The 14483-nt window shown below is 48.1% G+C and overlaps 1 long non-coding RNA gene across 1 annotated transcript; it reads left to right on the top strand.

Moving 5' to 3' along the window:
• The first annotated feature begins 375 nt into the window (after positions 1 to 375).
• Positions 376 to 13329, top strand: LOC123520968. The gene is made up of 3 exons (XR_006679480.1): positions 376 to 460; positions 11233 to 11308; positions 13063 to 13329. It is a non-coding gene; the product is annotated as an uncharacterized LOC123520968 (long non-coding RNA).
• Positions 13330 to 14483: the final 1154 nt, after the last annotated feature.

Consider the following 14483-nt stretch of genomic DNA (forward strand, 5'->3'; position numbering starts at 1 on the left):
AGATAGCAGTAGTCTACTTTTTCCTAAGAGAGAGGCCTTTTTATTTTTCCAATGTAATCTCCTTCAAGCATAGACTTGCTCGTCGGCACTGCTGAAAACACCCCAGGCTTAGCGAGATACCCTGGCATGACTCCCTTGTAAGCTAAAGTATTAATATCCCAGTGCAACAGCTTGTCCATGGTCCATATTCTGACATCACCATGATTTCTGTGGAAGAGTCTCCACCCCTCCCCCACCTGCTGCATGCCTATGTCATGATCTCTCGGCACCCTCTCCACCCTAGGCACATCAACACATCCCCTTGCAACTCAGCCTGCCCTCCCTCATCTGTACACATTGAACCAATTGGCAGAGAACACATTTCCCCCCTGAGCGAGCAGTATTGTGAATTTTATCTTCTCTTCCAGAAATCAGTTGGTCTTCGTTGCAGCAGATGAAATTTCTTGTAACACCTCTGCAGGTAACAAACATTGCTACTTCTTGATGCCTCCATCCAATCGCAGTATCTTTATTTTTATTTATTTATTATTTTTGTCCCCACATGCTGCAGTTGGTCATTCTAAAAAGAACAGTTAAGAAAAAGGAAAAGAAAATGTAGATCTACAAAATTCATATAGCTTTGTAGTGTTGCTGGAGCTCTTGGGCTCTGCTACATCAAAAGACAGTAGGCATTTTGTTGACTTGGGTGTTTTATTTCCAGTCTTAGTAATATATGATCCAGAAAAATAAGACCATGTTGAACGGAACCACAAAAAAGTTGTATGATGTCATCAGCACTCAACGCTAAAATACTGAACAAGGGAGATTAGGGGCACAGATGTGTGACTTCTAGTCCCACCCCCCTTTGGCACACAATGACAGGGGCACACTCTGACATGATTAAGTGTATTGTAGACCCTGAAATATGGAATCCATAAAGCTCAAGGCTCTGAGGCATATTCTGATCTCTGTCTTACAAGGAGGAGATCTTCATCTCTGAGCTAAAAGCCCTCGTGCATTTCTTCTGAGATCTATCAAGTAACAACAGGGCTTGGGGAGGAGGAGTTGGCGTTTGTGAAGTCAGGGCATTGGCCAATTGGAATTGCATCATTGTGTGATGCCTCCCTCAAAGGAACACCTGTCTATTTGCTGTGATATGTGGTTCAGAACAGTTCAATTTGGACTTTCATTAACATGAACTTACTTGATTTAATGTCAAGATAGGTGAGTGCCTTCATGAATATTAGGTTTTATTTTTATTTTCCTTCCTTCCCCAAAGCCTAAACCATGACAAACAATTATCAGGGGATCTGACCTAGTATGTTGCTTTCACTTTCAGCCAACACAAGGGGACTTTACCATCCATCCCTACATAATTGAGTTGGTCATGAACTTCAAAATCATCCATTAATCCAATCCTTAAAAAAAAAGTAAGACACTGAGCAGTTACAAGCCATATCTTTTATCAATGGAGCAGCAAAGAAAGGCTTATATTCTAATACTTCCCTGTTTAGTCTTTGAAGATTAAGAAGGAGGGGAAAGAACCATGATACAGTCAGTCTCAGTAATTGTTCATGAACGCTTTTCTAAGTCTCCACCTGCGCTCCATCCATGAGCTCAAAGACATGCACGCCTCTATTTGGAGAGCAACAGTGTTGTCCTTATTTCTCAAAAACCCTTTCGAGAGTACCCCCGCCACCCTTTCCCTGCTAAGTCCTTAATCTCACTCATCCCTGCTTCTTCCCTAGTGAGGTAGGGAGATCCTAAACACACCACCAATTGCTTCTCGTAGTAGATCAGTCGCCACATTGCTGGGGGTGACTGAGTGTTCCTGAACTACAAGAAATGGTTCACATCTTCAGGGCCTTCAGGAACTAGAGCATGCACCTGAAGGGGAACTTGCTGGGGAGGGAGGGAGGAGGAGCGGGGAGGCCTGTTGGTGTGTGTGTTCACAGATGTCCTGGTGGCTATGTGGTACCTGAGAGTCCTTGCTTTTGCTGTTAAAGCTGCATGCACATTCCACCACGTGTTGGGTTGTGCTTTGATATGATAGATTAAGCATTGAGAAGGAACAGTGTAGAAGAGAGAGAGATGCTGGGCTTTGATGGGTGACTTAGCCAGCTCACCTTTCTAAACAGTGGTCCTCACATAATCTTCCTAAAGGAAGCCCCAGTAATTGAAATTTGCCTGAGTATGTGGAGCGCTTTCACTGACCTCATCTAGTCTATATGGGCGGCTCAATACATTGCTAATGAATGAATATTGATCGAATTTCTCTTGCGAGCGCTGCCTCTGCTCCCTTGGAGGAACATACTAATGGCATGCTGTGTGGTTCATAAAGTCCAAGTTGAACCCTGGATCTTTGAAACAAGCAACAAAAAAGGAGGTTCTGTTATCAGTCAAATGGCCCAAGACCACCCAGCCAGTCCACCACACTCGTGGTGTCAAAAGTCAAAACACAGAGATTATCTGGTTTATTATGGTCCAGAATCATCATTTCAGGGGGAGTCTCCCAGAGTCAAAATACTACTTCACACTGGAAAGACCCAGGAGGGCCATGTGTCTAGCGACCTCCGACGTAAAGGAAGTCTATGGATTCCTGGGATCCACTGGAGGTCAGGGTTTGATCATGAGCAAACTTCATCTCATTCTAACCAGTGAAAGAACTGATCAGGGGCCTGGTAGATTCTGTACCAGATCAAGACATGTTATTTTCATTCGGCCTCCAATAGAGGTAGCGATGGCCAGGCCAACCTTTGGTCTGTGACTTCGGCGAGAGAGGGCAAGATGAAGACCATCAAGCCAGAGCAGCAGTAACACCTGATGCCTTTCCTTCCAGTTTCCACAGGAGAGTGAGTTTTACTTGGGGTCTGGTCTGGAGGATGCCAAAATGCCTCTTTGGGCTTTGCCAGCCACAAAACAGGAATGGTTTTCATTAACATTTGTTGTTATGAGACTGTACTTCCAAGGAGATGTATTTCCGACCTCCGCTCCAATTATGGTATTAGTTTGCCTTTGGCTTGGCTGCTCCTGAAGGACTTGAATTTGAGTATCACTCGAGGCTGGCTTTTTAACATGTCAAAATACTACTACAACCCAACTCATCTCCTTTCCCCTCTTGCCTTCTCTGGTGGGTATGCCCCATGAGCATTTCCATTTTGGATTTGGAAACTGGCTCAAAGAAGAGGCGAGCACACTGAGATAACGTAGCCAGGAAGTGGCAGAAGCAAGACCTGACCCTTAGGAGTTCTGTCCCTGAAGAATCCATAGCTACTCTGCAACCCTGATTGTCTGCAGCGATATTAAATGAACAATCCTGTGATTGATACAGAGAGCTACCTTTGTGGTCCCACAGGTGGATGGAACTACAGCTGGGGAACCGTGATGGGAAATTTGCAGGGACTTTGGGCCAGAAGTTGAAGCAGACTTTCGAGGTGTGGGGATGCATGGTCTTGAGCTCGGCATCAAAGTTGAGTGAATGCACATGTCTTCGTGTTAAAGAACCATTCCAGGGCGGAACACGTATGGCTAGAAGTCAGCCTGATTGTCTCTTCTCGGCTCCCAGGTAGTGGCTGCTACTCTGGAGGGTCTGGAACCGTGAGGGATCCAGGTGGCAGGACTCTTGTGTGCATAAGCACGTTCTGTGGTTTCTCATTGAGGAGTCCCAGAACCTAGAAGACCCCTTTCCTTCAGCTTTGCAGACAAATGAAGATCATGGGCCATGTGCTTAGTGATTTAGGAAGACAATGACTCACGGAAGTGGCATGGCGGCAGGATTCAGAAATATCAGAGCCCAGTAGAGTGAACACCCGACCGTTCTGGGAGAATTCCTTTCACTTCTTCTGGGAGATGTGGCAGCATTTTGAGTAGTTGCCTATATATTTCAAGATCCTCTAATGTAGGTATCTTGAGAATCTTTTAGAATATGACCTCTCAGTCACCCCTGTGGTTGAGGAATAAGTCACTGCCCGCTAAAACTAGGAGAAAGCTACAGTTGCCGTGGCTTTCTCAGTGACGGTAGCGGTAGCTCTTCACCCCCAATACATCGGAGTCTTTCTCCTCTCCGTACATCCAGGAGGATTTCTCTGCTGTAGCAGATCAGTGAGTTTTGTGGCTCCTGGTTCTGGGAACCCTCTCATCTTTTCCTGATTGGCACTAGTTGTCTATCCATGTGTCTTTGAAGGGAAGGGAGATGGCTCATTATTGTCCTCACTTTGAACATCTCCTGGAAGAGTTGCCTAGAACCTTGGCCGTTAAGATCACAGAGATTTCTCACATGAATGTACACTAGACTCTCTCAAACTTGAAAGCCTGAGAGAGGAACCGTTGGGCTCTATGATTAAAAAATGCAAGGAGGTTGGCCTTTTGGTTGTTTGGAAGATGCTTGTTTGCATATAGGTGACAATCCATTGATTTCAGAGCTATCCTGAGATGCCCCCAGCCAGGAATGGGAAACACTTTTCTTGGGATTTGGGGCTGTAACCCCAATCTAGTCTTTGATGAGAGGAGTGCTTATTGTCTCCATCCTGAACCCACAGAGGCCCCATAAGTCAAGGGGTTGATCAGATGCTACCACCACAGAACTGTCAGGGGGTCTGTGAGACCTTGTCTTTCTTTCACCAGCACGTGGCACTGTACTCTGTTTAGCTGTGATTATTTAGTGCTAAGTGGAATGAGGTTGAGTTGGAATATAGACATGTCCATAATGCTTTCGTTTGGAAGACAGATTGAGTTGCAGCTGGATCTGGCATGGGTACAATGGATGTGAAGCCCAATGCCTTTGTCCTTACCCTACCCCCACCCCCCTCTTTGGGGCTCTCTGCTTCCTGAATGCTGTTGACTATGGCTCTTTCCCAGCCACTGAGGACTGCCCAGAGCAGAGCTTTCAACCCAAGTAAAAACAACAGCTGGTCTCAAATGTGGACTCTGGATGAAGCAAATCAACTAGCAATGAATTACACCTGTCACAGTGGAACCCAAATGGGTTGTCCTTGGCTCTTATTTGGCAAAGTCTCCAAAACTCAAATTCAGAGGGTAATGAAATGGTATGGCAAGCTAGATGGGATGAGAGGCACTGCTCTCTGGGGCCAGGTGAGCCTCTGCTGTCTCCTTGCTTACCTGGACAGACCAGGGCACACACTTGGACTCTTCACTGGGCCTGTGGAGAGACCCAGACATCAGTTGAGCCTCCCCAGGAAAGTGAAAAAAGCTCCTTCTCGAAAGAAGTGGTAGAACCTGGGGCACATTCTCCTTGTATAGTGCATGGCCAACTTGCGACTCACATGGGTTCGTCTAAGTTCCCTGAACTTAGATGCAGGGAGGACATTGCAGCCCCAAGGGGCTCTGTAGAGATTGGAGCCACCCATTCTGATCACCAGTTTGAAAACTCAACAACTCACTGCCATCAAGTCCGTTCTGACTTACAGCGACCCTGTAGGACAGGGTAGGAACTGCCTCGGTGCGATCTCTCTCCCTAGGAGTTACTAGTGAGTTTGAACTGTGAACCTGTGGTTATCAGCCTTCCCCCAAATCCTCAGGAGTTCATCACAGTGTGCTTACTGTGTGGCCATAAGCAAACCGTGTGCCTGTTGGAACTCTGAAATAGGGACCGCGTGGCATCCCATTGCATTTCATGAGCACTCGGGCTACTTCCAGTGGGGTGGAGATGTTTAATGAGTGATATTTCCGTTCCTCAGTAGGGTTCCCCAAAACACTTAGACCCAGGTTCCTACTTCCTGTGCTGCAGGAATACTTCATTCCACCTGCTTGAACACAGCCTGAAGGTCAAATGGAGCCATTTAAAATAGGTCTTGTTGTTAGTTGCCCTTGAGTGGCCCCAGCTCATGGTGACCTTGGATCTCACAGGTGGTGAAATGTTCCCTGGTCCTGTGCCATCCTCCTGATGGCTGGTACATTTAGAGCCCATTGCTGCAGCTCTCACCAACACCCATTTCAGGGAGGATTTCTCATCTTCCTAACTCATTAAATCAACATGAGTTCCTCTCCAAATGCCAAGATGGCTAGAGTTTTACCCATGAACTAGTTACAATAGAATCCCTTGGTTGCTTCTATAGCCCACAACGTCTGGGTAAGACTGCAAGATGGACTTGTGTGTCCATGGTTTCATGAAGAGAGAGTGCTCGCTAATACACCTGGTTTCTTCGGATGTAGTTTGATCTGTGAAGTAGGCAAGGCTCTACACACAGAATAATTCCATTCGACCAATGAGGACAACGAGAGGTGGGCATAGCTGACTCACTCAGCAAGGATGTTACAACAGCCCCGAACTGGGGCGTTGTCTCATTCCTAGCTCTCCCAGTGGCCTTGGGCTGCCTCTTGGGTTTGAACTTGTTGCTAAGGTCAAAGAGAATTCCTCAGGAGGACTACAAATTGTGGTGTAACTAGCCAGAAAAGCCATTATCTCCCATCTGGTTTGGTTCTGATGAAATTGTGAATCCCCAGGGGAGATGAGAAATGACACACTTCCTTTCTAGAGTGCCCAGAAATACTTCTTTTGAGCATCAAGGATTTCTTGGGCAGCAGCCAAACTAGACTTTCCAGAAAGCAACCGCAAGAGAACTTTTGTCTTCCCAGGTCACCTTCCTCTCTCCTCAATACCTCGTTCTTCTTCACCTGATGGCTTGGCCCCTTACTCACCTGCACCTCAGGAGATGTCACGGAAAAAGAGGAAATAGTCACTGTTAGAAGAGAGGGTGCTCATGACAGTAGACAGCATCCTTAAGGAAAGGTGGCTGGAGAGGCATGTGCAAGGCTCTCAGGGGAGATGAATTTCCATGGGCCTGAGAATGCCTAGTGAGGCTAGGGCTCCCTGACAGCCTTCCAACGGGGTGACTGGGTTGTCCCCTGTGGTACCATCTCCCCCCACACTGAAGGCCATCCGAGTGAGAGTCACATTCTTCTGTTGTGATCCACCTGGCTTTCCCTGACTAGTTTTCAAAAGTAGACCACTAGGCCTCATCGTCTGGAAACTCCCCTGGAAACCTGTCCCCAGTGGGTGATCTTGCTGGCGTTTGAAATACCGGTGGCAGACCTTCCTGCAAGGCGACAGACACACTGACAGCCTCATGCTGGAAAGCAGGAGCAGAGGGGACAAGCGCAGGGCAGGCTGTGGGTGAGTTGTTAAGTGGTGAGTGGCTTAAGCTCAGCGTGGCAACAGTGTGAATGGCACAGTGAAGGTCTCATCTGGGGTGGGGTTGAGAGCAGCATGATGTGATTGTGCTGTTGCCCCCTCTAGTCAGGGGAGGGCCTGGTTTAGTCTCTAGCCAGGGTCCATTTCTAACTTGCCAGCCGGCCACAAGACATCACCCCCAGAGACTGTCCCTGGGATTTGGCTCTCCGTGCTTCCCCAGTCAGGTGGCCTGACACATCGGCTGCCAGAGGCGTCATTTTCCTCCCTAATAACCTTGGGTCTAAATTGTAGAGTCACACAAGGGCATGTATTGAAATTAGCATTTGAAAAGAAACCGCCTTGCTTTCAGTTTAAGCTGACATGGTTTCTGTTCCCTGGGTGGAAATGCAGTTTATGAATCATCATAGGGCCATCAGATGCTGCATGTGGAGGTCACCCGGAGGAGAGGAGGCCGGGGGAGAAGTTGGGCAGCAGCGTCCTATTTTCTTCCAGCCTCAGGAGGCTGCAAACGTTGAAGCGACAGTGTTAAAGAGCGATATTTATCTACCATGTACAAGGGGGCTGCAGAGAGTAAGGGGGGGTTTCTCCAGCGACTCTTTGGAGCCCCCATGGGTGTGGGAGCTAGGTGCTCTGTAGGCACTGTCAGCGTGGGGCATGAAGGTGTGCCCACCCCAGGCACACCTCGCTCAGTCACTTTCCACGAGTTGGCAGCTGCAGCGTTGTTCATCTAACCAGCTCTGCCCTGGAAGAGGAGCATGAGACGTGTGTGAAGTAGTTGTTTCCGTAGAGCAGCAGTTCTCAACCTGTGGGTCGAGACCCCTTTGGGAGTCAAACAACCCGTTCACAGAGGTCGCCCGATTCATAACAGTAGCATAATGACAGGTATGAAGTAGCGATGGAAACAATTGTATGACTGGAGGTCACCAGAACATGAGGAACTGTATGTAGTCAAGGGCCGTGGCACGAGACAGGTTGAGAAGCAGTGCCCTAGACCCTGCGAGAATACCTTCTGCGGACGTGAAGACAAAGGTCTGCCTTTCAGCAACTACTACTAGAGATTGTTGGTGGCCACCGCTGAGTGGATTCCGTTCCCGGGTGACCCTTCCCCCAAACGTGCAGAGTAGAACTAATTGATCAGTACAATTTTCTGTGCCCCGCCCCCCCAAAAAAAACCACTTGTGGGATATCCAGGATCTCTCCTACTTCTGATTAATTGGGAAGAAGCTGAGGTTTGATGAGTGGCCTCCATTAGAACATCACCCTACGATCCCATTGAGTTTCTTCAGTAGGAGGGCAGACTGGGACTGCCCCGTAGTGTTTCTGAGGCTGCAAAGTCTTGACAGAAGTGAAGAGCCTCGGCTTCCTGGCGTGGAGCTGGTGGTGAGTTCAAACCAACAACCTTGTGGTTAGCAGCACAAGGCCACAATGCCCAAGGAGCATTTCATCCCTCATGAAGGGGGAGGACAAGCCGGAGGAGGGATCCAAAAGCTTGTGGACTTTATACCACCTTTTAATTCCATTCTATGGGGCTTTTGAGGTGCTCTCTCTGTGCTGAAGCTGAAATCCTCACCCAGATGAATTCTGCTCGTATTGCTTATGCCACTGCTTGCTTCAAGTAGGTTACTACCCAGAGGCTCTGCTGGCGAAAGGGCTGGAGGTGAGCTCCCAGAAAGCCCATCAACTGCAAGTCAGGCTTAGAAGTCAGGATTTGTTCAGTGAGAACTTGGAATAATAAAAAATTTCCTCCCTCCCTACCCCCCACGGTTCATCTTGGATTCTAAGAATAGGAAGGGCTTTCCTTTAGCCTCTCTTTACCTGCCAAGGCACAGGAGGGGAGCTGCAAGTCACCAGTGTGGACAAGCCATATCGTCCTGTCCCTTTCATTTGCTCCAGAAAGACCCACGGGGCGAGGAGCTGCTAGAGCCCTGCGTGGATTCCCTTTAGGGGTGGGGTACACCCGTCTCTTCTCCAGAACATTGCCCTCAGCCAAAGGAAGCCAGTGCGTTTCGTGGTGGGTTCTTACCTTAATACAGGAGGCCCGGGGTTCACCTCCTGCACAGTCGCCCTCCGTTCGTGGAAACCTGTGTGATGCTGAGCAGCTTTCAGTGGGGCTCAGGAACGTCTCTGCTTCCAGGAGAGAACATCTCCATGTTGATCAGTCCCAAAGCCACCCTGTGCATTCGACCTCGGCAAAGATGGCAGGCAGGTCAGATAGCAAGGGCATGGGGCTTCCTCCCAGACTCACCCACCCCCAGCATGGTGCCATCCTTTGAACTTGTGATCTATTGCCAGAGCCAGTTGTTGACACCTGGTCGGCATCCTCTGCATTGGGCTCTCCCTGCCCATCTTCATCTTTATCCTAAAGCCTGTACTAGAAGTGCTGGCAGGAGGGGAAGATACCGCTTCAGACGTGTCCTTTCCCAGAACCTAGCCATGGAGGAAAGAGCCGGGTGGTCTCTGGTCAACGGGCTCCCAGAGAAGAGGTTGCCCCTCCCCGTGTGGCATCTGCGCTCTCCTGAAGTTCTCTGTACAACCATCCCTGTCCTGCTTCCCAATGCTCCTCGAGGGGCAGCAGTGAAACTGGGGGGCAGAGACCACCCTTCTCAAGTGTCGGCATGTCCTCTGGGTGCACTGGGCCACCTACAAGAAGAGTGAAGGCAAGGCACTGAGAGGAAGCAGGCCACATAGCAGAGGTTTCAGTTGGCGCCTGGGAAAGTGGATGCGCCTGCCCCTTGGCCACTGGGGTCATCCAAGCTCATGGACAACGCTGGGGGTTAGAGGAGCACGGTGCTCTGTAGAGTTTGCAATGGCAGTGACCTGGTGTAAGCTCACTGCCAGATCTTTTTGCCAAGATGCTTCAAGGCAGGTTGGGACTGCCCACCTTGTGATAGTTGAGTGCTTACCCATTTGCCCTACCCAGGGCCCTTTAGATACACACACACACACACACTTTACTGTGTAATTTACTTGGTGGCATAAGGTATCCTGATAGCATAGTGGATACGAGTTGGCTTTCAATCCACAAGGTCAGCAGTTCAAAACCACCTCCTGCTCCTCAAGAGGAAGATGGGGCTTTCTATTCCTGTTAAGAGTTACAGTCCGGAAACCCACAGGGGCAGTTCTACTCTGCCCTGAAAAAAATGTAATGGCTGGCAGTGGGTTATATTCTATCAAGGAGACTCAAAAACTTTGTGTGAGTGTGTGTTGGAGGGGGAAATCTGTTACCTCTGAACTCTATTTTTCCATGAATTTCCTTCATATAAGGAGTCTGAGTGACCCCAAAATTTAGAGCTACAACTGTTAACCTGAGTGGCTCCACAGAGACCACGCTGTGCTCCAGCTGTACCCTGCCCCACGGACTTGCTATGAATCGAAAAAGTCAATGGAGCAGCACCTAACAACAGACGCACACAGTATCTATGCTCATAGGCCTCTTCCACAAGGTGGTGGGAAGATGCCATGATGTTTCTTCCCCGTGAACTTTCCGAAGCCCCCGCTATGATGGTAGCAACATCTTAGTATACAGCGCTGGTTAGACTTTTAGCTATTTACTGAAAGGTTGGTGTTTAGAAGTTGTTACCTTTTCCCCTTGGGTTCAGTCACGTTGCCGGCCTTGGGAAGAAATCATGGGTGCAGTTCTACTGTCCTGCAGAGTCGCTAGGGCTTGGCTGGTGGGTGTCATAGGTCATGCGCTGGGCTGCAGGAAAAAGATGAGACTGTCTGTTCGCATCAAGAGTTATAGCCTCAGAACCCCACAGGGGCCATTCTACCCTGTCCTACAGGGTCACTATGAACCAGAATGGACTTAAAGGTGGTGAGGCTTTTCTGTTTTTGGAGAAGGTTGGTGCCTGCAAGGTGAAGGGTGGTCTACATCCTTGCCCGTGCTATCCAGGGTCAATATGAGTCAGAATGGGTCTCGCGGGCAGTGGGCTGGGTTTCTGAAGCTCTGTGATCTGGCCAGTGGGATACAGGCTGCTGTCTTCGTGCTACCCTGCAGCAGGTGGGCCCCGTTCCTTGTTGATCCCACCCCCACTGGGCGGGCCTGCTGTGCTCTTCTGAGCGAGCCTGTGATGGACTCACCCTGTGCTCTCTCTTCCTTCCAGTTACGGACGAGTTTATGCTGCCGACCCCTACCACCACACACTTGCTCCAGCCCCCACCTACGGCGTTGGTGCCATGGTGAGTACCCAGCCCCACCGCCCCCACCCCACCCCCCAGCTGGGACCTTCCTCTGGGTTGATGCTTAAAGCCCTCTCACTTCCCCTTAATTGAATTTGTCTCTGGTGCTAACAGCAGCTAAAACACCACATCCCTCCTCCCCGGTAAACTTGATTAAATGCCTTCATTTCTTGGCAATGTAGTGCATGTAAGTTATTATATTTCCTAATTTTGCAAGTCTCACCTAGCGGAGCACTAACCTTAATGAAATAATTAGTCACGTTGATAATTAAATCCATCACTAACCGAACGCAGTGTCAATGCCGAATTTTTTTTTGTTCTGTTTTTTGTTTCCCTCCCTCGCTGCTCATTCCCAAAGCCCCAAGGCTCCAGCTGGGACTTCAGAGGAGCTAAGCTGCACACTTCCAGGGCCCTGCTTTCAGGCAGCCGAGACTCTGACTGCCCCTCCTCCTCCCCTCTTACAATTCATGTTGAAAGTCATAGTCGCCCAGGAGAGGAAATAGAGAGGGGTGCACCTTGTGGGTGTGCTTAGAACCTAAGGAATTAGAAGGGATCTGCTGGGTTTGGAGGGTCGCGTTGGTTTTTAGGGGAGGGCTGGGCGGGAGGTGAGGGTGGGATGATTTTGCCTGTACGTGTTCGAACTTCTATGCACAAAGACTTTGGGGTAAGACATGCTCATGGCAGGACAGCGTATGCAATCATTCCAAAGCTTTTGGCATGCAGTTTTCTGCTCAGATTATCAGCTCCCCGCCCCCCAAAGGAAATCAGTCCCCACTACATTTAAACAAAAAAGAAGTAGCTGAGAGCCACCTCCTAGCCCCTTAAAGCCATGTCGACAGTCCACTGTCGCCTTGTCATCAAGATTCAGCCACGATATGGGAAAGATGATTGATCTTTGCACAAGCTTCATGACACAGAGCCACTAGTTTGTGCGTCTCCCTCCTCTGAGATCTGCTGCCAGACAGAGTGCTTGGCTGAGGCAAGGGGCTTCCAAGAGGTTGTGGATGGCCAAAATAATCAAGTTTTCCCACAAACTTTTTGAAACCCCCCCTTCCCCCCCAAAGGGATTTCAGAATCCATGCTGATTTCACATTCGACAGCTCAGCCACCTGAGGGAAATGTGCTGGGCAGGAGAGCTGGAAGGACCTGCCCAATGAGTTGAGTGATTTCAGGGCTCCTGGGTAGAGATTGATATTTTCCCAAGGAGACCTAGACCCAAGCCCAAGCCCATTGCTTCCAAGGCTTTCCCCACTCATACCAACCCTTGAAGACTGCCCCATCGGGTCTCTGAGATTGCCATATCTGGTGGGGTGACCCTGCTGACCTTTTGGTTAGCGGATGAGCACTTAGGGACTTCACCACCAGTACCAGCACCTAACTCCTGTGCGACATACGTAACACTTGAATCAGTCACACACACACACACACACAAATCACAGTGCAACCCCTACCCCCAATCATCATGTAGTTTGTATCCTTTCAGCTATCAGGACTGGCCAACAGAATTTGGTTTTAATGGGGACAGGGGGAAAGAGGCGCATTTTCTTGATTAGAAGCTATGGAGGGGAGTGTCAAAACTGGCCCAATGTTCAGCTCACCTAGAAAGCCTCGGGGTGGGCAGGGGATATGCCCCCCTGTTCAGTGTGATTTTGAGTGTATTTTTTTTTTTTTGCCATGAGTCTTTTTTTTGATGATTCCCATTGTTGCAAAAGGAAAATGTAAAAACGCGCACCCCTCACATTGCTGTGTTTCAGAATGCTTTTGCACCCCTGACTGATGCCAAGACTAGGAGCCATGCTGAGGATGTGGGTCTCGTTCTTTCTTCATTGCAGGCTAGTATATACCGAGGGGGATACAACCGTTTCGCTCCATACTAAGTGACACAAAACAAAACAAACAACCATAAAAACCTTCCAATGTGGGGGAGAACGAGGAAGCTTTCTGAGGCCTGGGTGTTGCAATACATGCAGTAGAGCATCATTTTAGCAACTCGAAAACAAAGCAAATTAATTATGAGAAAAGAGGAAAAACTTTACATTTTTTATCTTATACCTCAGATATTTTGTTCTGTGTATTTTAATATCGTGGGTCCTTTTCATTTCTGAATATTCTGTAGTTTGGTTGCTGGCGGTAGACTTCCCCCCTCTTTCTTTTGTTTGTGGTTGAGCTAGACAGAAGGCGGATGCCAGATCCGCATTCAAACACACTGGTATAGGGCCAGAGCGCTAGATCACGTAAATGAATTATGTCTGCTGACTAGGAAGCTTGCGGGGTTCTCAGCTGTTTGGGAAGAGAGTAGTGACTATCAGAGTCTGTTCCCCCCACTTGCATCTGCATTACTTTAGTTTATGGAGGAAGGGTGGAAGGGATTGGGCTACGGTTTTGGCTAAACTTTTAAAACAAACAAACAAGATGAATCTCTACAACCCGCTGTACTACCAGATAAGAACCGTTCTAAGTCACTCATTGTCCTTGGACGCCAAAGGCGGTTTGTAAGGGGGTTGCTTCTAGCATTGGAGTTGAATGAAGCTGGACCACCCCACCCTGTAAACCATTCCACCCGGCAGTATTCAGCTTCTTAACCAGCCACCAGTTACTTAGGAAAAAACTAAACTAAACTAAACCTGCTAGTTAGACCATCAAACAAGCATTCTTTTTATATTTCTTCCAGTATAATAAATTATTGATATCATTGCTGACTTTTATATTATGGGAGGGAAAAATAATAATAATAACATTAATAAAAAGGTGATTAAAAAGCACTGTTTCTATTTTTTTCTTTTTTTCCAAAAAAAAGAGAAAGTAATAAAAACGTAAATTCTTTGTACCAGTTTAAAAAAAAAAAACTGTATAAAATTTCCATCTGTGCAGTGGAGTTGCTCCATTCTAGAAACAGTCTATATAAGCTTTCGTTTTAGCCTAGTTAGTAACCAAGTGTTAAGAGACAGACATATAATTTTTATGGAATTCCACGATTATATCCGATTTATAGAAAGCATTTTACAAGTATTGCAACCGTCAAGTAGCAGTCATCATGGTCTTTTCATCTGCTCAGTACTTTTTGGAAACCCGACTGTGTAAGCAAGCTGCAATTTTTCAGGCCCTGAGCGCCTGGCACCCTTTCAACTAGGACTAGCTCAAAACTGCTCTCTTTAGTTCCATCTCCAAGGCCCAG

The sequence above is a fragment of the Echinops telfairi genome, unplaced genomic scaffold, assembly GCF_000313985.2.
Source record: "Echinops telfairi isolate 266 unplaced genomic scaffold, ASM31398v2 ScPeMD7_5;HRSCAF=22, whole genome shotgun sequence".
Taxonomy (NCBI): Eukaryota; Metazoa; Chordata; class Mammalia; order Afrosoricida; family Tenrecidae; genus Echinops; species Echinops telfairi.